At 35.3% G+C, this 26845-nt stretch overlaps 1 long non-coding RNA gene across 1 annotated transcript; it reads right to left on the bottom strand.

Moving 5' to 3' along the window:
• Positions 1 to 14623: 14623 nt before the first annotated feature.
• Positions 14624 to 26349, bottom strand: LOC111812805. Its single transcript, XR_002818201.1, has 3 exons — positions 26228 to 26349; positions 19878 to 19885; positions 14624 to 14633 (listed from the first exon to the last, which is right to left on the bottom strand). It is a non-coding gene; the product is annotated as an uncharacterized LOC111812805 (long non-coding RNA).
• Positions 26350 to 26845: the final 496 nt, after the last annotated feature.

Genomic DNA, 26845 nt, shown 5'->3' with positions numbered 1-26845 from the left:
ATTTGATGTATTCCATATATTATAGGTATACATATATTATATATACTTGTATATGGTTGTATGTACAGGTTGTTTAATTTTCCAAAGGAAATTCAATTTATGACTCAACTTCATGTTTTAACTTTGTTGCTGAAACTTGGAAATACATATTTTCTACAGTTCGATTTGTATTTCAAAATTCTGCAAAGCATGTATGTCTTTTTAAAAAGTCAAACCATCTTAAAATATCTTTGATCATACCACATTGCTAAAGGTCACAGCACTTTTGCAGAAGTATAGGTATTTTAATGTCAAGTCAAAAGGAATCACTTTCCAACATTATCAAAGGATTACTAAAATAACTTCCTCACAGATTTTGAAATGCTTTTCTTTTAATCAGCCATACTTTTATTAATCACTTTATTTTAGAATACATTGAGAAATTTACAGCACCCCAACTTTTTTTATTCTATTGAGAAACAAATAGCAATGAGACAGTTTAATTAATTAATTAAAATTGATTAATAGGACAGTTTCAATAATTAATGCATTATATATTGCTATCTTCTTTGGGTTATCCATAGTAAAATATGCAGACAGGATATGTTGTCCAAACACTATTAGTACAAATCTTTCTTCTCATTGAATTAAGCAAAAGTAGTTATATATCTATCCTAACTGTTCTGTATATACAGATAAAAAATGATCCTTCCTTTGTAGCCCCTTTTTTTTGTTTAGTCCTGTCAGAGATGGGAATTCCATTGGTATCTAAAAACTATAGGTGTCGGGGCCGGGGAGATGGCTCAGTGGAATAAGCACTTCCCTGGCAAGCGCAAGGATCTGAGTTCAATCCCTGGTTCCACCAAAAAAATAAAAATAAACCTATAGGTGTGCAAATTCCGGAAAACAATCCAACACAGTCCAGCCATCCACAGTTAGAGTGAGTTATCCACAGAAGTTATTTACTTGAGCCTTTCACAGCTCAGCATATTAATATGGCTTTACTTTACATACCTCATTTTTATACTTTTCTGCTGGATGGTTAAGCCCAAGATAAAGCAAGACCAATATAAGAAGAAGTGTAATTTTTGTATCTGATAACGTCAGTCAAGTCCCCTCAGGATTTATCCTGTAACCCTGTACTGCACTTTGTAGAACCTTTGTCAGTGTAAGCCTTGTGAATGAGTCACGGCTACTGCTTGACCAATTTGCTCTCTGTGAAAGTCTGAGAGAGTGTTTTCTCTCCATATGACTCTCCTTAGGCAAACTCTACATCATCAATCACATTGCTTTGTGGTCCCATAATCTCTCTGACTAGAAAATTTGGAACACAGCTAAGTTACATGATGTTACAGTATAAGTTCTCCTATGTCCTGAGTCTTCACTGAACTTGAAAGGCTAGGGTCAAAATGATGGCTGTCCTTTCAGCCCTTCTATTTCTCTAATTTTTGGTCTGCAAACTTAGGTTCTTAACCCTCCAGAAGAGAAACTTGTTATTAACCTAGAAGATATGCAGTTGGGTTTAACCTCACTATCTGTCTGAATATCAAACACCTTAGGCATAATGTGGAACAGGTATTTTCCATCAAGTATTCACATGCTAAACTGTAAGTCCCTACAGAATATGAAGAAAAAAACTTTAAAAAAGGAAAAATATTGAAGGAATATGAATAATCAATTACGCATTTTTACACAGAAATTTAGAAATCTAACTATATACAGCATTGTAGCAGGACAGTCCTGTGACTTTTTTTTTCCTTGTGTCTTTTTTTCATTCAATGCACTTTAAAAAAATTACTTGAGAGACAGTATGGTGATAATTGGTATGTCATGTCAAGAAGTACATATTTAGAAGACCAGAATGACAGGTATTCCAAACATGACCCTTCTATTACACCTTACTCTCTTCAGGGCAGTTGCTTGGTTCACATGTATCAGCATATATAGTTAGTCAGGGTAAGAATCCTACCAATTAACTGCTAGTTTCAAAAACCTGCTGATGTTTCAGAGGAACATTGCCTTACGCAACTTGTACATAGAAGTGTATGGCTTTGTCCCTGTTATACTTCCCAGCTTTTCTCCTTGCCCTCTCCTCATTGTCCAATCTTCAAGTTCTCACTTTCCTTTTAATTGTGTTATACCTTCTATTTCTATTTCTTCTTTTGAGTTCTTACACTAGGGAGACTGCAGAATATTTACACATGTAGGTCTCATTTATTTCACTTATGAGTATATCTTTAAGTGGCATCCACTTAAATATAAATGCATACTCTGGTTTCTCTTCAGAACGTATAAATCTTTCATCTTTTAAATATAAATGCTTCAAGTTTATCCTTCTTTATAGCTGAGTAATACTCCATTGTATAAAAATACCACACCTTTTTAACCATTCTTCATGTGATGAGCATCTTGGTTGTTTCCAAGATTTAGCTATCACAAATTGTGCTGCAATACAAATATAACACTATGATATGACGTTTTCAGTTCCTCCAGGAAAATTCCCAGTAGGGGGATAGCTGGCTTGAATTGGATTTCCAGTCCTAGTTTTTTAAGGAGTCTCCACACTGATTTCCATAACGGTTGCACCAGTCTACATTCCCACCAGCAGTGGAGTAGGGTTAGGGCTCCCTTTTCCCCACCGCCTCTCCAGCATTTGTTGTTGATTGATTTCTTTATGAAAGCCATTCCTTCTGGAGTGAGATGGTATCTCAGTGTTTTTTAACTTGAATTTCATGGATGGCTAGTGATGTGGAACATTTTTTCATATATTTATTCGCTTCTTTAATTTCGTCCTCTAAGAAGTTTGTGTTCATCTCAGATGCCCATTTCTGCATTGAGCCTTTAAACTTAGATGCCTTAATGCTTTTTATTTCTTTATAAGTTCTAGAGGGAAGACCTTTGTCTGAGTGCTTGTTAGTTAAGATTTTGTTTCCCAAATTGTGGGTTGTCTTTTCACTTTGCTGGTGATTTCTTTTGATGTGAAAATATTCTCAGTAAGAGGTGGTCCCTGTTGTTAATTCTTGCAAGTATTACCCCATGAGATTTGATTTTTGTTCATGAACACTTTGCCTACCCCTATGTCTTCAAGAGTTCCTGCAACTTTCTTGTCCAAGAGATTTAGTATTTCTGTTTTAATAGTTAGATGTTTAATCCATTTTGAATTGAGCTTAGTGCATGGTGATAGACCTGGGTCAAGTTTTAGTTTTCAGCTTGAAGAGAGCCAAATTTTTCAGCATCATTTGTTAAAGAGGCAATCTTTCTTCCAGTAAGTGTTTTTGGCCTGTGTTTAAAAGATCAGATGGCTGAGTGTGTTTGAGAAGCCTCTGCAAATTTTAATCCATTACATTGAGGCTCAGCTTTATTTCTTTGACAATACCATGCTGATTTTATCACAGTAGCTTTGTAGTATAATGTCAAGTCAGGAATTGTAATGCCTCCTGCCTTGTCTTTGTTGGCCAGGATTGCCTTTGTGATTCTAGGTCTTTTCTGGTTTCAAATACATTTTAGGAATGATTTCTCTAGGTCTGTGAGTTATGTTGGTGGTACTTGGATAGGGATTGCATTAAATCTGTACAACAGTTTTGGGAATATGGCTATTTTCATGATGTTGGTTCTTCCTATCCAGGAGCATGGAATATCTTTTCATTTTCTGAAATCCTCTATGATTTCTTTTTTAGAGTACTATTATTTTCTGTGAAAAGATCTTTGACTTGTTTAGTTAGATGAAATCCAAGGTATTTCATTTTCCACAGTGCTTTTGTAAAAGTTATTATTTCTCTAATTTCCCTCTCAGTGTGTTTGTTATCTGTGTAGAGTCATGCTTTTGACTTTTGAGTATTGACTTTGTGTCCGGCTATGCTACTGCATTTGTATATAACTGTAAAAGCTTCTTGGTGGAATTTTTTAAAGTATCATGTCATCTTCAAATAATGATAATTTAACTCTTATCTATTCTTATTCCTTTTATTTCTCTCTCTTATGCAAAGGCTCTAGTTAATTCCAGAACTATATTGAATATAAGGGGAGATAGAGGACATCCTTGTCTTGTACCAGATCTAAGAGTAAAATATTCCAGCATTTCCAAATTTAGAATTTTATTAGGTGCTGGGTTGTAATAGATGGCTTTTATGAAATTGAAGTAATGCCATCTATTCCAGTATCATTAGGACTTTAAACATGAATGAGTGTTGGACTTTGTCAAAGGCCTTTTCTGCATCCATTCAGATGATCATGTGGTTTTCAGATTTCGCTCTATTGATATAGTGTATTACAAGTATAGATTTTCGAATATTGAACCATCCTTAAATCCTTCAGATGAATTCTTCTCCGTCATGGTGTATAAACTTCTTGATGATTTGCTATATTGTATTTGCCAGGATTTAATTGAGGATTTTTGCATCAATGTTCTTGAGGGAGATTGGCCTTAGTTGTCATTTGTAGTTGTATCTTTCCCTGGTCTTGGTATTAGTATAATGCTTTCTTCCATGAATAATTTTGGGAGGATTACTTCCTTTTCAATTTCATTGAGGAGTTTGAGAAGTATAGGGATTATATTTCTGTATTTTTTTTTTTTTTTTTTTTTTTTGCAGAATTCAGCTGTTAATCTGTCAGGACCTGGATTTTCTTTGTTGACAGACTTTTTATTACATTTTGTATTTCTTTGGCTTTATAAGGTTATTTAGATTTATTATGTCGTATTGATTCAGTTTTGATTATTTGTACATTTCTGGAATCTGTCCATTTCATCTGTGTCTTCTATTCTGTGAGAGTAAAGATTCTCAAAGTAGCTATTGATCATCTTGTGAATTTCCACTGGGTCTGTGGTGATTACACCCTTTTCATTCCTTATTGCTTCTATTTGAATTTTTTCTTTCCTCTTTTTGATGAGGTTAGCTAGTGGCTTATCGATCTTATTTAATCTTTCAAAGAACCAGCTTTTTGCTTCGCTAATTCTTTAAACTGTTTTCTTCGTCTCAATTGAATTAATTTTTGCTCTAATCTTTATGATTTCTTCCTGTCTTTGGGCTCTGGGTTTGGCTTGTTCTTCCTTTTCTAGAAGTTGGAGATGCAGCATTAGGGTGTTTACTTGTTCCTATTCTGTTTTCCTAATGTGTGAGTTCGCCGCTATGAATTTCCGTCTGAGAACTGTTTTCATCACATCACAAAAATTCCGATACATTGTGGTTGAAATTTCATTGAATTTTAGATATTTTTCAATTTTTTGTTTAATTTCTTCTGTGACCCATTGATTGTTCAGTAGGGTGTTGTTTCATTTCCATATATTTAGGTTTTTTTTCTGGTTTCTTTGTCATTTCTTTCCAGTTCATTGCCCTGGGGTCTGATAATATGCATGAAATAATTTGTTTTCTTGCATAAACTTAAGCATGACCTATGGACCAGTATGTGGTTCATTTTAGAAAATGACCCATGTGCAGCTGAGAAAAATGTGTATTCAGCTGTGTTTGGGTGGAACACTCTGTATATATCCACCAAGTCCACTTGTACCAAGCTCTGGTTCACTTCTGTTACTTCTTTGCTAATTTTTTGTCTGGCTGACCTATCCTTTTGGTATAAGGGGTGTTAAGTTCTCCTGCTAATATTGTGGTATTTCATATAATATTTTCATCTCCATTAAGATTTTTCTTATATAGTTAAGTTCTACCATCTTTGGTGCATACATATTTATGAGCGTTACCTCATCCTCTTGAATTTTTCCCTAACCAGTATGCAGTGGATTCCTTTATTTCATTTGATCACTCTTCATTTGAAGTTGAGACTGTCTGAGAAAAGGATTGCTTTCCCTTTTTCCTGAGGTTCTGAGGTGTGTAGAGCTGTTTTCCATCCTTTGACTTTCAGCCTATGAATGTCTTTATGAGTTAAATGTGTTTCTTGTATACAGCATATTGTTGGATTTTGTTTCCTAATCCACTGTGTCAATCTATTTCCTGTAATTGTTGAATTGAGTCCATTTACATTGATGGTTATAATTGAGATGTATTGATTTATGATTGACATGTTGTTAACCTGTTGTTATTTACTCATTTTGTCCTGTGTTTAATTGTTTGCCCTATTTAGTGTGTTCCTTCTGTTCTCATTTGTGGAATTCTGATCATTTTGGTCCCTCTCTAGAATATCTTTCAGTAGTCTGTGCATGGTTGGCTTTGTTAGCATGAAATTCTTTAGTTGTTCTTTGACATGGAAGTTTTTCACTTCTCCATCAAACTTGAGAGAGAGTTTTACAAGGTATAGTAGTCTGGGCTGGAATTTGTTTTCATGGAGGATTTGAAGTACTCTGCTCCACAATCTTCTTGCCCTCATGGTTTCTGAAGAGAAGTCGGCTGTAATTCTGATGGGTTTTCCTTTGAATGTGATCTGCTTCTTTTCTCTAGCAGCTTTCAGTATATTATTTTTGTGCTGAATTTCTGGAATCTTGACTATTATATATCTCCTTGTGTTTTTAATTGGGTTGAAGTTATTTCACCTTCTGTATGCTTCAGTTACCTGAATGTCATATTGTTTCCTCATATTTGGGAAGTTTTCTGTTATTACTTCTGCCCATATTTTTTTAATGTCATTTGTATTGACTCCTTCTTTTTCATTGATGCCTATTAGTCTCACATTGTTCATCTTTGCATCATCTTGCAGGTGATAGATTATTTTCTCCTGCATCCTAGTTGTTTTTAAGAGATCTTTTCTGACATTTTCACTAGCTGCATCAGCATCTTTAAGATCTGAAACTTTGGCTTCACTTTCACTCAAACTGTTTTGCAGACTTGTGATTGAGATTTTAAGTTCCTTTCCATCTTTTTGACTCTGCTTTATGCCATCTGTATCTTTCCTGTATTGCTCATTCAAAGAATCTGTCATTTTTCTTATCTCCTCTATTGTTTTATCAATATCTTCTTTAGAAGCAGTTATTAATTCTTTTATTGCAAAGTTTTTTTTCAGATTGAGTTGCTTCCATATGTTTCTGTGTTTGATTCTTTACTTCAGATGCTATTAATTCAGAGATTTCTTTTTATATTTCAGAAATTAATTCTTCTCTGAGTTCCTCTATACCTTCTTCAATTGCTTCTTTACTTCTGACACAATTAATTTATAAATTTCAGCTGAGCTAGTGTACTCTGCACTTGTTCTGGTTGGGCTCGAGGCCTGAGATTGTATTTTACTCCTTCTTTGTCATTTTTGTATAGCACTGACCTCTCACTTTTGGTTTAGATCTTTGGTGCAGTTATAACGTTAACACCTATTGAAATTGGGGTACAGATCTATTAAGTTTAGGTTTATCCAGTTATGCATGGCTTGTGTCTAGCTGTTATATTCAGTTCCTGCCTGTTGCAGCCCTCAGAAGTGAACCTGTTATGCCCCTCTGGCACAACAGTGAATCTGTGGAGCCCTCTGTTCTGTCCCTGGCCTGAGGGCACAGGGGAGAGTCAAACCTCTCCCACACACTAGTCAGGCCAGGGCTTGGGCTGGATCTGGGAGTCCCAAGAGCATCTCAGAAGTTCACACTACTCGGCAGGCTTGGGATCAGGGTCTCTGGAGGGGTGCAGGGGTCCTGAGGGCACAGCAGAGGATCTCACTCATGCAGTGTGCCTAGGTTTTGATCCAGAGAGCTCCTGCAGGTGCAGGGAAGCCAGAAGTTCTCCCACACACTCGCCAGTCCTGGGTTGGGCTGGATCTCACACCCTAAATTTTTAAAATTGGTGAACTTTATAAATCCATTTTTAGCTATCATTAGTTCCAAAAATTTGTCAGATAAAGATATATTTACATTGCATAAGACAAGTTAACTTCATGGGAATGCAGACCATCTTTCTCACAATAGGTTGTCAATACAACTTGACTCACATTGGCAAATAGATGAGAAATGTTTTAGTGAAGCAAGTTGATTCCCCATAGAACTGTGATTATTTTCTAAATCCTCAAGACCTGCTGACATGAACACTGGGCATATCCTCCTAGATGACGTCAGATTATCATGTTCACCAGCTGCATTACAAGGACCTGAGACAAAGGGGATGGGCTTGATATTTTCAACACTTTCTTACTACAGGAAGTGGTGAGAAGCAAGAGAGGACAAGGATGACCAAACACTGTCGTTTATAAGTGATTTTTAAACACTGAGAAAGAAATCTCAACTGACTTGATCAACAAAATGAGATGAGAAATGGGTTGGTTTACTGGAGGAGGAACTGTTAAGCATGTTTCTCAGTAATTCTTTCTCTGACCTCCATGCTGCCCATAAAAATTCCAGAATATAAGTGTTCAGTACCCATTCTTGTCAATTTATAAAGCTTCACTAAGTATTTTTAATTTACTTTCCAGATATTTTCAACCACTTATATAATTAACCTCTCAAATATCTGGATGATTTCTGTCCTGTAAAAGTAATTAACAGGTATGTATTTTAAAAAGGTCAAATGTGTAGTATTAAAATGTTCATTTATTTCTTACACAAAATAATCACATTCTACTTAAATATAATTAACTTCAGTATAAGTACTTTTCCCTGTACTTCTACTCATTGTTTCTTCTTTCTTTTATTATTCTTTCTTACTTTTTTCTTTTCTACAAATGTTCATGAAGCCTAACAATGCAGGCAGCTGACCACAAGAAGGCATCTGAACCACAGGAAGGCAACTGGTCACAGCTTTGGCTTGAGGCCTGAGGGTGCTGCAAGATAGAGTACAAAACCTGTCTTCCTCCAACCATTTATGAGATCAAAAAGGACATACAACAATATCATGTTTCTAGATTTTTTAAAATGACTTTTCAATACTAACTTGAAATATCAGGAAGACAAATTTTAAACCTGTCTCATAAGCTACTTATATTCATCACATAATCCATGTAGGACATTGACCATAACAAATATTGATGAGCAAATTGACCAATATTTGCATGACTTTCTTGAGTTCAAAGTCAATTTGGTTTATTTTAAGTTTTGCAAAAATTAAATATATTTATTGACTTATGAATGTCAAGTGTCCTAAAGCTTATAACTGGTCACTATGTAGTCTTAATTTCTCTTTAATTATTTTAGAAGTATTTTACATGAAAGTGAGCATATCTCTATAAAGAAAACATAGAAAGTGATCCCATGTAAATGCAAATAATGACGAAAGGTCATCTACCTTCTGAGAAAGAATGTTTCAGTCAGGCCATGATTATACAACATGTATCATATTTAGGAATATGAATTTGATATTGCGGTACAAATTTATATTCTTACAAATAATCTCCATGAAGTTCTAATATTTGTCTCGCTAAGCCTTGCTGAATGGTCATGAAGACTACAAAGCCAAAGTAAACGTTCCGTGCATACTTTTTTGATCGAACACTGTACACGTGGCCTTATTAAAGTCACTGCTCACACTATTACTGTGAAATCGATGGTGTTGGTCGTGGGGATGTTGTCTGGGTTAACGGTTTGTTGACAGAGATTCACAGAAGAGACTTTGCTTCTTTAATTCACAAAATTATGATATATTAAATGTAAAGAGATATTGTTGAATGAAACATGGAGAAAAATATACACTAAAAATGGAAATGTAAATTCTAGTAATCATTATGAAAAATTTTATGAAGATTTTATAAAGAAACAAACAAAAACTAGAACTACTACACAATTCCCCAATAACATTTATATATATATATATATATATATATATATATATATATATATATATATCCAGGGCTCTGGAAATTAATCTACCTACGGTGTTTGCTGCCACATAATTTAGTGTTGTCAAGATACAGAATCAACTCCCTGTCTGTCAACCGATGAATGGTTGAAGAAAGTGTTTTATATCATGAAACGAAAGACTATTTGTCCACAAAAGATAAGGAATTTCTGTCACTTGTGAAAAAGGCATAAACTTGGAGACATTTTGGCACCTGAAGCAAGATCACCACAGAAAGATAAATACAACAGACTTTCACTTAAATGTGGGATCTAAAAAATACTTGGATTGTAGAAGCAGAGAATAAATTGTAGTTAACAAATGACGTAGAATGGGGAGATGTGGAAAAGTTACAAAGGTTTAGTTAAGAACAATAAATTATAGGCATTTAAGTAGACATATGTTAATTAGCTTAACTCCATCATTCTATATTGTATAAATATACCATAGCATCACTTTGTACTCATTAAGTAGATGCAATTTAATATGTTCGTGCTAACTTATATAAAAAGTGTGATATGCATTTACACAGATTAAATAAATCTTTATTCCAGACTAGAAACTGTAGAGTTGAGCAAGATAATTATTCATGATGATTTATAGAAGCTGTAATAGGAAAATCTGAGCTAGATCTCCATTCACACCATTGGCCAGGAGCTGCAGTGACTGGCAGGAAGTCCAAGGTGGATTCCTGCTCACTCCACTGAAGTAACTAGTGGAAAGGTGAAAGTTGCTGACACAGCAGGACACCACCTAGAGCACACATGATGGACAGGTGGGACTAACAGCGCTGAAAAGTCCAAGGTAACAGTGACAGTATCAGGCATCAGGCCGTTAGTAAGGTGAACCAGCTTTGTCCCTGGGAACAAAGAGATGTGGAATAGAAGTGAGAGGGTGGCACTATCTTCTTTTCTTTCTTTTGTTTTTCTTTTTTTTCTCTTAAAAAAAACACACAGGAGAGAACTACAGCCACAGAAAACTAATTCAATCCCCCAAACCCAGTAACAAAGATCAGATCCACAACTAATACAAATCCATCTGCAATCTTAGCTAGAGAATACATTCTGGTATCAGAGTTAGAGCTACCACAGAGCTCTAGATATTAGAAGAATCTGGTTATTTCACTTTTCTCTGCTTGGTCAGGGTTCATCATTTTGTTATTTTATTTTTTTGTGGCTGTTTGTTTTTGTTAGTACTTTTTCTCTTTTCTTTTCTCCTTTTCTTGTTTTTTTATGTGTTTGGTACAGCCTCTCACTACGCAGCTTGGACTGATAGTGGTCCTCCACTATAAGTTTTTAGCCTCCCCAGCTCTGGAGTTACAGGTATTCTCCACCACATACAGTCTGTTGTCCATCTCAGTGAGCCTATGGGCAGGGCTGGCATGGTAGGTTGTACCGGGCACTGAACACTGGTGCATGCACTTGCCTACACAGGTACTTAATCTGCTCAGCTATCTCACCAGCCCTTCCCTTTGTAATATTCAATTTGTCCTCTTTCTCTCTTTCACATCACACAGAATTTATGAGATGTTCATTAGGGAAAATATTGTCTCTTCTTTTTCTAGTTCACTTTTTCTTCTCCTTTTTATTTTTAATTTTTTATTTATTTTAAATAGAGCATAATGACAACTGATAAGACACTAGAAAATATACACATTTAGAAGAACAAAGTGAGAGATACTCAAACTTGGGTTTTGAATTGTACATTGCAGACTTTGATATAGTTGGTCAGAATATCAAAACTAGCACATGGAGTTAGAGTGAAAATTTTATACATTAATTGCTGTTTTCAAAAAACTTATGAGTGGTGACCAGATACTCAGAGGACTAAAGCATCTCCTTCGGCAGAATACAGTGGCCAGGGTTCAATCTCTGGCATGCCATACTGGCCCCACCCCCAGGGCATGCTGAGATGGCAATTGAGCCGGGGAGTGGTGGTATGTGCCTGTAATGCTAGCTTTTAGGAGCCTGAAAAAAAGGAGAATCACTAAGAGTCCAGTCTATGTAGTGAGACCCTGTGCATCCTATAGACCCTGCCCTAAACTCATAAAAATCTTATGATAATTAGTACTATAATCATTTCAGCTATCTTGTGTATATACTTCCATGGTTTTTCCCCCTTTCTTTTCTTCTTAACTTTTCTCCTTTCCCTCATCTCCATTGTTTATTCTTTATGTTCAGTTTCTTCGTATTTTACTATATTTATTGTATCTTTCTGATTTTATCTATACTTTTAGGTTATTACATTAGGGAGACAATATGATATTTACATGTGTGCGTTTGATTTCTTTTACTTATGAGTATAACTTCTAGCTGCACCTATTTACCTATAAAGGCCTCAAGTTTGTCTTTCTTTATAGATGAGTAATACACAATTGTCTAAAAATACCACATCTTTTTATACATTCTTTAGGTGATGGGCATTTTGGTTGTTTCCAAGATTTGGATATGACAAATTGTGCTGCTCTAAGCAAGGTTGCACAGGTGTTGTGATTATTTCAGTTTTTGGGGTCAAATATCCAGAAGGGGAATTGTTGGGTTGAATGGGATTTCTAATTCTAGCTTTTGAGGCGTCTCCACATTGATTTCCATAGAAGTTGTATCAGTGTACACTCCCAACAACAGTGGAGAAATAATAACAGAAAACTTCACAAACGTGGGAAAACAACCTGACATTCAGATAACTGAGGCATGTAGAACTCCAAATAACAACAACACAAATAAATATACACCCAGATATATAATGATGAGGATCTTAGATTTTCAGCACAAAAACAAAATATTAAAAGTTGCCTGAAATATGAAACTTCACATGTAAAGGAAACCCATCAAAATAACAACAAATTTCTCAACAAAAGTCATTAACTCAAGAAGGGCATTGAGTGAAGTATTTCAAGTCCCACAAGAAAATAAATTTCAACTCAGACTGATATACCTTGCAAAATTCTCTTTCAAAATTAATGGAGGGGCCGGGGAGATGGCTCAGTGGAATAAGCGCCTCCCTGGAAAGCACAAGGGCCTGAGGTCAATCCCCAGTTCTGCCAAAAATAAATAAATAAATAAATAAATAAATATAAAATAAAATAAAATTAATGGAGAAGAAAAATGCCACCATGACACAAAAAAAAGCTAAAAAAATTCATGAGGGCGAAACAAAGCCTACATACAGTATTAAAAGATGTTATAGAAAGGGATCAAAATGACCACAGCTCCAAGCACAATGACAGAAAGAATGAAACGGGGAAAACATTTAAAAACAGGAAAAGTATGGAACCAACAGCAGGAGAATAACATAAAAGACATATGCCAATACACATCATTTAAAAACACTAATGTAAATGGCCTCAATTCTAGCTAACTTTAATAGCTTTTCTCTTCCAATCCTTCCCTCTTTTATTCTACAATAATTGAAAACTTGGATGATCAACCAATGTCCAACAAATTTGCCCCTACTACGTTTAATCTCAACCACCTCTATATCCTACTGTTAACCCTTCTTAAACACATCCACGACAGGGTAAAATCATGCTGCTAAGTGCAAAATCATTGCATGCCAGTTCCTGGTATAAGTTGAATTACACTATATAACTATAGAACCTGCTCCTATAGCTAAAGATGTCAGGATAGTGGTCACCACACTTTGTCCTTAGCCAGGTCACTCTTGAATCAACTATTATTACTAGCTGTACTATTTTAAGCAGAATGCCATACCTGTTACAATCAAGTTTTTTTTTTCTCTGTATTACAATAGAGACTGCAGGGACTCATAACTATCAACATAGTACAGTACAAAAAGAATAGACAAGTGAAATAAATAACAACTCAGTATTTTTTAATTATATATTTGGTACAGGGACTCATAGTGCTCCTCCTCTTTTCAGCCTTCCCAGTTCTGGGGTTAAAGGTATGCGTCACCATGCCTGTACTCAGTTGCCAACTCAGTATACCTGGAGGTAGGGTGAGGGCAGCATGTGGCATCAGGGATTGAATGAACCCTTGTCCCTGCGCTCACCTAAGTAGGTGCTTAGACTGTTGAGCTATCTTCCCAGTGCTATTTGACATTCTTAATACATTGAGAAGGTAGGTTCTTGGGATAGAAAAGACCAAGTACCACCTATATCTTGAAGACATCCCCGAGGAATAGACATCAACCAGGAAAGGCTTGACACCAGGGAAAAAGCTTTGTAACTTAAGAAACCTATGAGTGTAAACAAAGAAAGAAAAGAAAAGAGAAAAAAATTATGAGGAAAGACACAAAATACAACTTCAAATACTCAGAGCACCCAGAACAATTCCCGAGCACAAAGGAACAAAGGAAGTTAGAAGCCAACTACTATAACTCTATGAGATGATAGCAGCAGAACTGAAAAAAAAAAAAATGAAGAGGGCATAAAAATACCTAAGGTACACAGGGCAATGAAAGCAACTGAAGTAGACACAGTTTTAAAAAAAATAAGTATGTGAAAAGATGGCAATCATGAATACCCAACATAGAGCAGAAATGAATTCAATGAAATAGATCCACATTCAGGAGAATAAGAACTCCAAAAAAATTGTATGCCAAAAACTGATTGAAGTTGAAGGTAGAATATCATTCCTAGAGGCTGGAAAGATAGATTAGTAGAATAAGTGCAATGCAGGGTGCTGAGTTCAATCCCTGGTACTGAAAAAAAAAAAATCAGTCCTAGAAGAAAGTAATGTGACTATAAAGGAAACATATCCTTAAAATAGCAAGCACCTATGAAAAACTAATGCAACAGTTACAAGATAAAGTAAAGAAGAACAACATGAGATTGATTTTGGGATCAATCAACATATTAGCAAAAAAAAAAAAACCTACAAAAATCTCTTCACAAAAATAATGGCAGAAAACTTCCCAAACATAGAGATGGTTGAGAAAATTGTACTACTAAATACTAAGAATTCACTGAGTGGAACAGTCAGTGCTTACATTGTCTGATCAATTTTGCTTGCCTAAAATTTTTACTTTGGCAAACTCAATATGATAAAAGCTGTTTGTTTGTTTATTTATTTATTTTCTATTTTAGGGAAGGGTCTTCAGGGTGTTCAGGGTCTCACTACTAGATCGCACTCACAGTGATCCACCTGTTTACAGCCCCCCAAGAGCTGGGATTGCAGACTTGTGCTACCACGCCCAGTCTCAATTGCTGTCTCAGCATGCCCCAGGAATGGGGCTACGAGAGAACCAGGGATTAAACCCCGGACCTCTGTGCCTACTTGCAGGCACTTCAATCCACTGTGCTATTTGGCCAGCCCCATATGCTATTATATGTAAGATGAACAAATTTGTTTAGGACAGGAATGTGCAATATGACAACCATGGTTGAATACCTTTCATCTTTTTCTTTAAAGTATGTATTGTCTCCTGCTTAGGCAGATGCAGGGTCTGGGAGTTCAATCCCCAGACCTGCTGTGGCGTCCCTGCCCTCAGGGTGTGCTGAGAGCGTGGGAGACTGGACCTGGTGGCTGGTGGCTGGTGGCTGGTGGCACACACCTGTATTCCCAGTACTTGGGAGGTTATAAACAGTAGGATCACCAGAAATCTGAACCTCACAAGACCCTGTAGACCCTATGGACCCTGTTTTAAAATACAAAAAAATAAATAAATAAATAGTGTATTGTCTATAATATATTATCTATTATCTTTAAAATAAATACTCTCTGTAAAATAAATTATAAAAATAAAATTCAAAAGACAAGGGAAAAATTAAGGTTTTTGAAAAGAAGTGTTAGTGTTTAGTTGCTTGATCAATCTTGCATACCTATATCTGGTAATCTGGGTAAAAAAAATTGATGATAGTAGTATGTAATACAACAGCTTTCATTAAATTTCTATTCTTGTTTTGAAGTTCTGTATCATTTTCATTGTTCTATGTTGCTTTGCTTTTGTTTTCGTTCTTGCTTTTGCTTTTTCCCTCTTTAAAATGAGAAATATTGCATGTGTATCTGGTAGTCTGGGCAACAAATTTGAAGATAACAATGTGTGATATAATGTCAATTATTAATGTCCTATCACCTTGTTTTGAAATTCTGAATCATCTTGATTGTTTTTATTATGTTTAAAATAAAATAAAGGGCCACAGAGATGGCTCAGTGGAATAAGTACTTCCCTGGCAAATGAAAGAGCCTGAGTTCAATCCCTGATTCTGCCAAAAAATAAAAAAATAAAATAAAAACAATTTCATACAAGCCAATTAGTTAGCTCAGCAGACTAAATGTCTGCTTAGACACGCACAGGGACCAGGGTTCATTCCCTGGCACAATATGCCATGCCAGCCCCACCATACATCATTCTGACACATAGAGCCAGCCCCTGAGACTGTGTGTGGTGGTGCACACCTGTTATTCCAGGGCTGGCGAGGCTGAAAACAGGAGAACACTGTGATTCTGAGCTGCATAGAGAGACCCTGAACCAAATACATAAAAGAGAACAATTTATACAGAAATAAGTGAAGCTTATAGAACTCCACATAACCAAGAAAAAAATAAATCTATGTTCATCAATATAATAAATAATATTCCAGAAATTCAACAGAAGAATGAAATACTAAATGCAGCTAGATTAAAAAAATCATGCATAAAGGAAAGTCTATCAGAATCACCACAGACTTCTCAACACAGTTACTCAAATCAAGGAGAGCCTAGAGTGAAGTATTTGAAGTTGTCACAGCAAACAATCTTCAACCCAGATTTATATATCCCACAAAAATATCTTCCAAATTCAATGAAAAAATAAGATATTTTCATAACATAGAACAATTGAAGAAACTCGTGAGCACCAAAGAAGCTCTATAGAATTTTCTGAAGTATATAGTAGAAAAAGGTAATGAAGACTATAAGTACTTAAACACTATTAGAACGAAACCACCAATTAGCGCAAGCAAATAACAGAGAAAAATACAGGGAACTAAGGACAGGAAAATAACATAAAAAAGATAAGGCAATGCATGTCAGTTATAACCACTAGGGTAAATGATCCCAATTCACCAATCTAAATGAACAGACTGGCAGAATAAATCTAAAAACAAGACCCAACAACTTGCTGCATTTAATAAACACATTTAACATAAGAAAGCAATTCATAGATTGAAATTCAAATGATGAAAAACAATTCCTGTGTGACAGGAAACATAAGAGGTAGCTACCCATTGCAGACAGTGTAAATTTTAAGCTGAAAATAATCAAAGGATACAAGGAATGTCAGTACATACTTGTTAAGGGATATCTATAAGGCAAGATAACAATCATAAATATACATTCACCTAACACTAGTGTCCTTAACTACACAAAACAAATATTAGCAGACATGAAATAACCAAATACACACCAATAGAACTATAGTGGGAACTTTCATATCTGACTTACAAATAGATAAACTAGACAAAAAATCAACAACAACAAAAATTCAGATTATTAAAATGAATAAAAATTTAAATAGGAAAAGAAACTAACAAATAATTCAGAATTAAACCAAACCCAGGTTTACACAGTGCTCCACCCTAAGATATGAGAATACATAGTCTTCTCAGTTGCACTTGAGAAATTCTCCAAAATAGACCACATATTAGCACACAAAATATGTTTGAGTAAATGTTGAGGGATTAAAATTATTTTGGGGCACTATCTGATCCTAGCAAAATAAAATTTGAAATGAACAACAGAAATCATGAAACTACATACATGTGGAAGTTGAACAACACACTTCTACAAAGCAGAGTCACAGAGAAAATCAAACACGAAATTTCTCAGCATATAGAATTAAATGATAATGCCAATGCAACATACTGAAACTTACAGGAAACAATGAAAGCAGTCCTAAATTAGAAATTTATAACAATAAACTATTTCTCATCAGGTGAACAGAAGGAGCTTAATAAACAACCTAATGTTGAACCTCGAAATTCTAGAAAAGGAAAAATAAATCAAACCCAAGTCTCATACGAGGGAGGAATTATAAAGATAAGAGCAGAAATTAATAGAATTGAGACTAAAATAAGTGCAAAGAATCAATGAATTGAAAAGGTAGTTCTTTGGGCCAGTGAGACAGATTAGCAGAATAAGTATCTTCATAGGCAAGTTCAGGGACTGGAATTCGATGCCCAGCATCACATGCCATGCCAGCTCCATCCCCGGAAATGATGAGCTGGCCGCTGAGACCCGACATGGTAGTGCATGCCTCTAATCCCAGCGCTGGGGAGGCTGAAAACAAGATGATCAGTATGAGTCTGAGCTGCATAGTGAGACCCTGTACCAAATGTATTAAAAAAAATTTGGTTCTTTGGAAGAATTAATTAAATTTATAAAGCATTTTCCAAATTCCTCTAAAAGAGGAAAGAAAGAACATAAATTGAACCACTTAGGAATGAAAAGGAAGAAATCACAAGAGAGCCTACAGAACTTCTGACGATCATCAATACCCACTAGGTGAAAACCTATTCTAATAAGATGGACATATTCCAAGACACAATCCAATTGCCATAATTAAATCAAGAAAATATGTAAATTATAAAACAAGCACATATCAAGCCATGAAATTGAAAACATAATTAAAAATTTACCAGGGGTCTTGAGTTCAATCTCTGGTACAAAAACAAGCAAGCAAAAAACATGATTGAATTCTAAAATTACATATTTAGAAAACTAATTCTACTAGCTTATTTGCAATCTTTTTGTGAAAATTAAAAGGGAAGCAACACTTCTAAATCATTTATGGAGGCAAGTATTACCATGATTCCAAAATACTGGAAGAACCCAATGAAAAAGAATACTACAGGCCAATATTCCTAGTGAATACAAATGAAAAAAAAAAAATCCTCACTAAGATACTGGCAAACAGAATGCAGCAAATTCTTTAGAAGATTTTATATCAAGACCAAGTTGGATTCATATCAGGAATGCAAGGATGGTTCAACATGTGCAAATTAATATAAACTTCACAGAAGCAAAGATGAATATCACATGATCATCTCAATAGATGCATAAAAAGCATTTGACAAAGTCGAACACTGAATCATGACTAAAACACTACAGAAAAGTTTAATAGATTGTCTTTATCTCAATCTGATAAAAATGGCCTATGAAAAACCAAAAGCTAACATCATAGCAAATGATCAGAAACTAAAAGCTTTCATCCTAAAGTCAGGAACAAGACTAGAATGTTCATCATCACCTTTTCTATCCAGTAGAGTGCTGAAAATATTAGTCCAAGCAATTAGACAAGAGAGAGAGAGAAATAATGATAGAACAAGCAGTTAAATTATCATTATTTGTAGATGACATGATACTCTACAAAGATGATCTCAAAAGCTAAATTAAAAGACTTATACATTTAATAATCAAATTCAATTGTGTAGCTGAATCTATGCTAAAAATTCAATAGCATTTCTGTACACAAACAGCAAAGTCACACAGAGAGAAGTTAGAGAAACCATGACCTTTATAATAACGTCTAATAAAAAGGAAATACTTAGCAATCAGACTAACAAAGGAAGTGAGAAATCTGTACATTGAAAATTGCAGTACTCTGAAAAAGTAGAACAAAGTAGGTATCAGAAAATGTGAAGATATCCCTTGTTCATGGATAGTTATAACTTACATATCGAAAATTCCCTTACACCCAAAATTGTTATACAGATTTAATGCAATCCCCATCAAAATACCACTGCCATACCTCACAGAACTAGAGAAAATATTCCCAAAATTCATTTGGATTTTGACCCTGAAGAGACATAGAATAACAAAAACAGTTCTAGTCAACAGAAGTAAGTCAGAAAGCATCAGAATCCTTGACCTGAAATTTTACTACAAAGCTACTATAAAAAAAGCATAATATTAGCAAATAAACAATCAAACAAATGAATGCTTAAGCAAGACTTGAGGATCAGTGGAATAGAAAATTCAAATACAACCACTAACATACAAAACTACCTTATCTTGACAAAGGAGTCAAATGTGTTCACTGGATAAAAGATAGACTCTTCAATAAAACACTGGAAAAATTGACTTTCCATATTCTGAGGAGTAAAACTAGACCCATGCACTAAACCAAATTCAAAATGGATTGAAGATGTAAATATTGAAATAAAATATTAAATCCAGTGGAAGAAGGAATAAGAAGAAATCTTGAAGACACTGGTATAGGTACTTAACAAACAAAACACAGACTGTACAGGAAACACAAGAGAGAATCAACAATCTTATCTTATTAAAAATCTTTCACATAAAAAATAAATCACCAAGAAAGTTTAAAGACAATAAAGATTGTAGGAAAAAATTCAGTTGGTTTTCCCTCAGACAAATGACTTATATCTGGAACAGAGAAAGAAATGAAGAAAAAAAAAATGGCCCTCAAAATTCAAATACTGAGTTCAAAAATGGACATCTGACATAAATAAGAATTTCTCAGGTGAAATACAAACAGCAAATAAGTACATGAAAAAATGTTCAAGGCACATTAATTTTGGTAATAAGGTACAAAGTAAAATACGATATTTCATTTCACTTGATGATAGCAATAATAGCTCTCATAAAAAAAAAAAAAACTAATAAAGGCTTGAGGCCAGAGAGATGGCTCAGTGGAATGAGTGCTTCCCTGGCAACTGCAAGGGCCTGAGTTCAATCTCCAGTTCCACAAAAAATAAACAAACAAATAAACAAATAAAGGCTAGTGAGACTGTGGGGGTGAAAGTAACCCTTCTTCTCTGCTGGTGGGAGTGTAGACTGCTACAATTCCTTTATAATCAATATGGAGATTTCCTAGGAAGCTAGAGTTACAGGTCCCATTCAACCCAGCTGTTCCCCTTCTAGGTATCTTTCTAGAGGAATTAAAAATATCATACCATGGAGAGACACATGCACTCTTCTTTATAACAGCACAGTTTGTTGTAAGTAAATCTTGGAAATAACTGAAATGCCTGTCAACTACGGAATGGATAAAAAGAAAGATGTGGTCTTTTTATATAATGGAGTACTATTCAGCCATAAGAAAGATAGACTTGTAACTATTTATTTGCTTGACAAATACATGTTAATAACACACACACACACACACACACACACACACACAGAGAAAGAGAGAGAAATACACCATATGTTATAAGTAGATGCTTAAGCAAGTATATTTCATGAATCTGAGTGAGAGGTGGGCAATATTCTAAGAGCAGATAGCACCACAGCTAGTAGTTGAACTCAATTTAGAATTGTAAAGATCCTAGAGTGCTTCTATTCCATCTAAATTTGCTTGATAACTGGGGATACTTTAGACATTAAAGCCTATATATTTCTATTATATATATATATATATATATAATATATGAAGTTTATATATATATGAAGTTTGGATAATGTTACATGATATATTGCAAAATAGAGATCTATTCTTTTTTTGCACTACAGGGGATTGAACTGAGGACTTTGTGCTTGCCAGGCAAGCACTTATTCTACTGAGCTACCTTCCCAGCCCCTGTGGCTTTATTATTGCATTACAACAATGATCTATGCTGAAATTTACAAGCAACTCTTCCTGTTCCTGGGGATGCAAGCCTGGAATAAAGTTTCAGAGCTTGTGTGATGCCTTTCTTTTTCCCAGTTATACATCCATAAATGTTCTATTCAGCACTAAATAGAAATGCCCAAAGCCCTTCCTTTACAACCTTCCACAGGGACCTAGAGTCACGATGAGAAACATTGATGAAGCCCAGTTATCATCTGGTAATATTGTCATTAACACTTCTTATCACATAATTAGATTGGACATTGGCCATCCCAGAGAAAATTTTTTTTTAAAAAAGAAAGCAATATACAACTGAAAGAAAAATATGAGCATAGATCACTGTATTTTGTGCATGGATCATGATACAGTCCACAGAGCTGAAGACATTTTGTCATCCTGTGCATAAGCAGTTTTGAACATCAATAATCAAATATCTGTCTCCTTCTACCTACCAGATTAGTTACTTGTTAAATATTCTATCTTCTCAAACTGGAGCAGTTATCATAACACTGACATTTTTGGTGATGGAAGACAGTCACATTAGCCATGAGTAATGGTGAGGAGGAATCATTGCTCTCTGAACTTTATAGGTCATGATATCTCTGTAGCTTGTGAGCATAGCTGAATTCTGAAATAGATAACTGTGTCTCCCTTAGCGTCTTCTTTTTTCCTATTTTTTTCCTGTGTGTGAGTTTGCAAAGGTCAGATGCCAGTATGATCTAGAATAAGAGCTTTTGTGGCTGGATTTGAAAGGTTATTTTAGAGAAAATCTCATGAAGACTCACTATCCCAGCATGCTGCATGAAACATGGCTAACATCTTAGTTCATGATGGAGCTGATGCGTGGGGACTAGACAGCACTGGATGTTAAGTGTGCAGAATTCTACCATCATTTATTAAGCAAAGGAAGAGGAAGTGTCTCACAGATATGCTGATGTATGTGGATCCATGTCCACTGGACTTCAAATAATAAGGGGAACAATTTTACCAGTAGAGTGAATACTGAAATACCCTCTTCATAATATCATAGGAGAATGAGTAGGTTAGATTTTTGTAATATAGAATAAGCACAACACTTATTTATCTAGGGACTGTAATTCCATAGTGTGTCTAATCTGAGAAATCTGCAAAGTTGTATTGCTTGTTTGTGATACCATAAAAAAAAAAGCTGACTTTCATTTCCAGGAAATACTTAAAGCTCAGAGTCTTGCCAGAAGTAAGATAATCTTTGTTGTATAATTTTCATTAATGCCATTGACATCTGAAGTGTGTGAGCAGTTGGTGAACATTGTAAATATCTCTTTTTTTCTTTTTTCAAATCAACTTTATTGAGACAGAAATATTAATGATACAGTTTCAAAACAGGTTAGTAGGACAGTTACAATAATTAATACATTGCATATTGTTGTCTTCGTAGTAGGTATTCATAGTACAAGATGCAGACATGATGTCTTGTCTAAACACTATTAGTGCAGACCTTTATTCTCATTCAACTAAGAGAAAATAGCTGTATATCTCTCCTATTTTGTACATATATATATGGGGGTTTTTTTCACTACAAAGGCTCAAGTCAACAACTTCTGACATTGCCAGTTCTGTAGATAACCCACTACTGTTATGGACTGCTGGACTATATTGGATTATTTTTCTGAATTCATGCACCTATAATATTTGAATGGCAATAGAATACCCATCTCTTACAAAACTAAACAAAAAAGGGGGCTATAAATGAAGGACAATTTTGTAGTAAATGTCTCTTTGAATTAACTCCATATATTTTATCTGTGGATCACTCCAAATAACTAGCAACTGAAGAAATATAAACATAAATTTCTTGTTTGAATGTCAAATAATGATATTAAATATATAGATTTAATAAAATAGCATTTTTGGTATAGTCTACAATAGTTCTACTTTACAAAGCTACATATAGTTTAAATTTTCAATTTTAGGGAATTGCTGTACAATTAAGGGTCATAGGACATAGATTTGGAGCTAATATCAGGATATGTACTGAATGAAAGGCACAGTTTTAAAATTAGATAATCTGGACTTGGGAAATAGAGCTCAGTGCTCTAAGCACCAGCCTGGCAAGCATAAGGCACCGGGTTCAATCCTGATACAGCATGCCAAGCCAATCCTGGAACACTGGGCATGCCATGCCTTCCCTGAAACAGGGCATGGTGGTACACACCTGTAGTCCCAGAGCTGGGGAGACGGACACAGGAGGATCACTATGAGTCTGAGCTGTGTAGCAAGACCCTATACCAAATAAATGATAAATAAATAAATTTAAAAGTTCAGATGATCTAAGTTAATAGAGTCAAAGATCAGACCAATGAGGGAGAAAGAAAGAGGGCGTAAGGGAGGAGGGAAGGAGGGAAGGAGGAAAGCAAAAGACGAAAGAGGATTAAATTTTTAGAATTATAGTAAATTAACATACAAACATAGTCATCCACTAAGTTTCTTACAGGATACTGTATACATTAACTTGTTTTATTCTTTTCACATTCTTGTATATTCATTGAGAAAAATCAGGAAAATAAATATAATATAAAAAGAAATACCTTTTATCATAACACTAAATTTTATTTTTAGAAAAATCATTGTGGTAAAAAAAAAAACTTGTCAAAAGATTATTACTGGTTTTCATTTAGGAGTTATGATCCCAGCATTGGAACATCTGTGGATCTTATGTAAATCTACATACTTTAGCATCCCAATTACAATGAACAGGAGACATAAGTGTTTTTTTTTTTATCATTTTCTTTCCTGCTAAATTCTCCTTTGCAAGCCATTTCTTAGCAGGACGGCATGTTATTTGCTTATTTACAATGCATAGGCAACCCTTTACATATCTTTTTCCCACAAAATTGCAACTTATTGTTTTTAAGCACCTGGAGTAAACACACACATCACCTGAGAGTAGCAGATTGTGCAGCTGTGCTATCGATTGATCGCCACACCTGGACACTAGTGACTTCAACATTGCTCATAACGGAGTCTATGCCTGCATAAAATACAAATACATTAGAGAAGACCCTATCACACACCTGACTGCACTACCTAACGCAATTTTCCCAGACTCTTAAGAAATAAGCAAAGTGCAATACAGAATGTGTCCTCCTCAGGTAACAAAACTGAATTATTCTCAAGGTCCAAAGGCCCAGGACAAATATCAGAATCTCCAAAAGTCTTCTTATTTTCCCGGCTGTACAACCACAACCCATCCAGTTTGGAGGCTTTTGTTAACTCTGAGACTTTGGTTTTCCACATATCTCCTCTGCAGAGTTTGCTCCCTGGTGCCTCAATAGCAGGAAGCATTATCAGCTCTCAGATGCAAACTCGTTCATCCCTTTGAAGAGGATCATAGTGCAAATATCCGCTTGTTTCTGTGTCACACACATTTTTCTAAGTAAGGGACACTTCATAACAGGGGAAAGCATCATGGCACTCACGCTTTTAATAATTGCTTGCATATCAGTGAACACAGGCCATGAGCTAACTCGGCAGACTAAGTGCCCGCTTATGCAAGCGCAGGGCCGGGTTGGACCCCGCGTGACACGCCGTGCTGGCTCCATGCTCAGGCACACTGAGCTGGCCACCAGGCCTGGGCTGCTGGTGCACCCTTGTCACCCCAGCACTGGGGACGCTAAGAACAGGAGGATCGCTAAAGTCCGAGCCGCATAGTGAGACCCTGTACCAAATACATAAATTTAAAAATCAATACATATACCAATAAACACTGTGTTGAGTTATCAGAAATATAATTTTATTCCATTTTAAATATATTTTCATAATTTTATTCCATTTTAAATACACTTTCTGAAATTATGAAAGTGAAACATGCTAAAAGCATACAAAAGGAAAAGTTTTTTTTTTTTGAACCAAGGATTGAACTCAGGCCCTTGCACTTGCCAGGCAAGCACTGATTCTACTGAGCTATCTCTCCAGCCCCTAGGAAATCTATTTTGATAGGACAAAAGTAAATCTGTTTTCACATTGTACATATTTAGGTTACCAACAATTTCATTCAGAAATAATTTTAAATTTGTATAAATCCACTATCATTTTTCTCATTTCATAAAATACATTCATATTTTTTACTGAGTTAATACATTCTTTACAAGAAAAAGAAATACTTCTTGGAGATGGTTTCACTTGCTCAAGAGCCAATGTTGAAGCTTGACTTTAGAACCTCAGAATGTGAGTATATTTGGCAATAAAGATTTTTATGAAGGAATTAAGTTATAGTCAAGTCCTTAAAAGGCATTCTCATCCAAATCTTTATTCCAAGTCAGTAGAAGTGGTGCACAACTCTGATCCAGCACTTGCTTGAGGCAAGGGATCATCACAAGCTCAAAACCAGCTATGAATACATAGAGAGATCCTGTATTAATATCACCCAATCTTCATTGCAAAATTTGAATCCTTATTTAGACAGAGCAAGATTGACATACAGTCACTGTGTCCTCATGTGCAAGATAAGGACCAGGTAAACAGGGTTTAAATATAATCATTTACAATACAAGTAAAGGCCTTAGGAAAAACCTGTCATCACCCTTTGGTCACATTTCTTACCCCAAAAATGTAAGAATATTAATTTTTGTTGCATAAACTATCTATTCTCAGGTGTTTCTGGCAACCACAGAAAAATCATACACATCCTTAAGAAATTTTGAGTTTCAGCATTCTTGAAAATAACCAAAATAATGTGAAAACTCTTTTATTTCCATCAAATATTCTATTATTCTATATTCCAAAATGATATATATTATCTAAGTAACTATTGTCTAAACTCAGTAAAAGTTAATTTAATTAAATTTGACTTATATACACTAAAACCTAACTGTATTTATTCTCTAATGTTTTCCTACATGTTAAATATAGTCATGAAATCTAGAACAAAATGCGTATTTACTTTTAAATTATTTTTGAATATAACATTCTGGAGCATGTAATGTTTTAGATACGACATAAGTAATTCTTACTGCTATGAAATTTGGCAAAGACAATTCTAAGTTTCCCTGTTACACATGTTTACATTTAACCTTTAAGGGATTGTCTCCCTTAGTAATTGTCCACTTATCTTTAGCTGGATGGTCAGTGGATTCATCTGGAGGTGATATCTTGAAGTTCGTATGATGAATCCAGGCGGACTTCCCAGCAACTTTGATTGCTTTGGGGGTGCTGAGTATCACAGTGTATGGCCCTTCCCACTGTGGTTCTAGTCCTTTTTGATCCAGACATTTGAGTAGCACTTGACTTCCTGGTTCCACAGCTTGTTGGCAGAGTCCGGGGGCCAGAGGGTCAGGACCAGGGTGTTGTTGTCTAAAAATCCGGTGGATGGAGGCAAGCACTGGCTGGAGGGCCTGGAGGGACTTAATAAGATCTTGGTTAGTAATCTCAGCAATCTTTTCTTCTGTCAAGTGAGGCAAAAGTGGAAGAGGCCTCCCAAACATCGCCTCGAAAGGGGAAATTCCAGAGACATGGGGGTGCCTCTGGCCCTTAGAAGGGCAAAATGAAGGAGACTCACCCAGTTCTCTCCAGTCTTCACAGAGAGTTTCGCCAAAGTGGACTTTAGAGTCTGATTCATCCTTTCTACTTGGCCTAAGCTCTGAGGCCTATAGGCACAGTGAAGCTTCCAATCAATGTGGAGAGCTTGGGCA

Source organism: Octodon degus, unplaced genomic scaffold (genome assembly GCF_000260255.1).
Source record: "Octodon degus isolate 3935 unplaced genomic scaffold, OctDeg1.0 scaffold00143, whole genome shotgun sequence".
NCBI lineage: Eukaryota > Metazoa > Chordata > Mammalia > Rodentia > Octodontidae > Octodon > Octodon degus.
The sequence above is the reverse complement of the archived record's forward strand: the minus strand, read 5'-3'. Positions and strand labels throughout refer to the sequence as shown.